Source organism: Condylura cristata, unplaced genomic scaffold (assembly GCF_000260355.1).
Source record: "Condylura cristata isolate star-nosed mole 26May11 unplaced genomic scaffold, ConCri1.0 scaffold00022, whole genome shotgun sequence".
NCBI lineage: Eukaryota > Metazoa > Chordata > Mammalia > Eulipotyphla > Talpidae > Condylura > Condylura cristata.
The window spans coordinates 4063775-4066780 of record NW_004567123.1 but is presented as its reverse complement, the minus strand read 5'-3'; positions in this window follow the sequence as shown (position 1 = coordinate 4066780).

Sequence of the window (3006 nt, the reverse complement as noted above, 5' to 3'; positions counted from 1 at the left end):
TGGACTCCATCCCCTACTCCAGCTTTCTGGACCCTACACCCTACTCCAGTGATTGGAAACTACAACTCCCAGCAGTACCAGGGAGAGAACTGCGAGGACCCAAGGGTGGAGCTAGCAGGAATTCTGGGACATTTGGGGGATAAATAGGGCGCAATTGCATCTCTCGCTCAGGAAACAGCTCTCTGGATTGCGTGACTTGGTGTGTTCAGTCAGCCTAGCCGTAAGGTATCCCAGTTACTTTGTATTCCACTCTCTTTCCCTGGGTTGTTTCCTATTCTTTTCCCCTTTTGTAAATAAACCCATTATTGGCCCTTTTGTGTGTGCCTGCAGTATAACCGAATTGTGAGCGTGCAGGTGAGGCCCCACAGACTGGCGGCCCAGTCCACACTGGGCTACCCTGTAACATTTTTTCTTTATTTTGGCTTTCCAATGGTTTGAAGTGGTATCCGATTGTTTAAGTTGTAATTCTTTGAATATATATTCCCTGGAACATTTTTCGGTATGCTTATTTGCCATCTGTAGATCTACATCTTCAGTGAGAGGTCTGTTAAGTTCTTTTACCCACTTTTAAACCAACCACAGCCAACCTTTCATAGCCAGCATGACATTCTCTTTGGCCATGCATGTGGATTAGCATCACCAAATACAAAGAAGCACTTGTGCGAGATGTTCTCTGTGTGAAGGGGCCTTTGACTCTTCTTTTAGTAGTGGAATTTCTGGCTTGGATCCAGTATACAAACACAGTAAACCACAGCTTATTTCTTTTTTAAAGAAGTATTTATTTATTTATGCATACAGAATTGGGGTACAGGCCAGAGGTACAGGGGTGGTAAGAGGATTCGCTAAAGACAGAATAGGGAGCAGAATAGGCAGATCTACTGAAGTACACTGCTGAGGGGAGCAGCAGGAGAGACAGGAGAGGTCTGCTGTGCCGTGTGGGTCAGCTCCCTGGCTGGGAATGGAACTGGTGCTGAGGCAGCTGCAGCTAGCTTCATAGTGCTGTGCTTTAACCCAATGCACCACCAGGGAGGGCCCAAACCACAGCTTATTTCATTTAAAAAAAAGAAGAAGAAGAAGGAATTTTTACAAGCTCCCAGTCTTTGCTTTCCACCCCCGCCCCGCCCCCTTAGGATAACTTTTATCTACCTGCAATTAATCAAACAATAAATTTCTTCTGAAAGGCATTTATAGGTCACCTTTTATTTACAATAAACCCATTCTGATAAACCCATTCTTAAGTTGAAAATATCATAAGCTTAAACTGAAAGGGATAAATAGAATGCCCAAATCTAAAAATTGAAGTACAGTTTCTACTGAACCTGTATTGTTTTTGCCCCTCTGTGAAGTCAAAAGTCAGAAGTCAAACTGCTGTAAGTTGGAGGATGTTCATGTGAACTACATTTGCTTTTCTCAAGAATTGAAAATGAGGCCACTTTTCCAAAACTTAGAAGTCAATTCTAAGGCTGTGTCCCCAAGGTTTCCATCTCCAGCTCTGTCTCTCCCAGCAGGACTATAGATCTTCAGGGAAAGGAGGTCACCTGTGTCTGGGACATTACAATAAAGTGTTGGTGGCGAATCCTTGTCAGGCAGATAGTATCATTGCTTTCCCTTGACATTCCAGTAATGAACTACCAGTGGAATTAAGACCCTTTGAGAGCAGGCCTCAAGCTATGGTTCCTGCAAGTTGGTGTATAGTAGACCAACTCTTTCCCTTTCAGTGGGATTACTCTGAAGCGGGTCTTCAAAAGCTCCAGCTGCCCACAGTGGCAACTGATTTAATGGCACACCTAGGATTGGCAGCCTCCTGTCCTCAGCTCTCTCCCCTGTTCCCCTCCCTCAGTTCTCACATAAACTCTCTGCACTCCAGGGCTTATCCCGGGATCACCTTTTGAGGGAATCCAGTGTGAGAGGCTACTTCAAAAGGCAATCTGCATGTGCCCAGCACTGGTGCCATGTTATGGTCTCATGTGAAATCTTCTTAGCCCTTCTTTTTCACTCTCTTTTTTTGCCTCTCCTGATCTGTAAGCCTTCATTATTCCCATTCGCTCATCTCATTTTATCATGTGCTGAAGTGACAGCTCACCTACAAAATTACAACCCTGTATTGGTGCTAAAAAGTGGTTATTTTTACAAACTGCACTTCAGGTCACTGGAAGGTCTTAGAGGGATTGGGGCCTTATTAACAGATCCAGACAAGGTAAAATGTGATCTCTGCCGGCGGGAGCCTCAGCTCACTGACAGCCATGCCAGGCTAACTGCTAAACACTTGGCACAACTGCCTCTCAGACAAGCCAACAGTCTTTGGGAAAGGCAGAAGAGTGTGTAGCAGCACAGTAACCAAGTTGAGAAACCAAGGGGCAGGTGGCCCCCAAGTAGCACATTACTATCCCCTGAATGTGTCAACGAGCCAATGGCCTGTGTCCTTATGGTGTCTGGCTTTTATCATATGGCATCTAAAAAGCAAGCGTATCCAAACCAGAAAGTTTTGGATGAAGTTTGACAATATAAAGGAAGATTATGAGCCAACTGCTACATGAAAACTTTATTAATGAACAGGAATTAAGTAATTTCAGTCTTGAGCAAAATGCTACCTCTCTTCATGACATGCCATTTCAGTTCACGGCACTGAGACAAATATCTATGACTCTAAATTAAAAACACACAGTTTGTGAACATAATTTTCAGCAAAATAAGCCAATCACAAAGGAATTCATCTTATATGATTTTGTTTATGTGACTGTCAAGAAGAAGTAAAATTAATGCTGTTAGGAGCTTGAATTGTTGTTACCTAGGGGGAAGGCAGTAACAAGGGGGTGACCTGATGGGGTTCTGAGATGCAAGTAATGCTCTTTCTTGATCTATGCACATAACTAGGCATATATTGCTAGGCAATATATTCAGGCAGCAATTTCCATATAAGTAGTACTTTGTATGCTATTTTGCAATTCAAGGTTTTTCAAAAAGGAGTACCTGATAAAAATATTTTTCTTAAAAATGTAGTTGTAG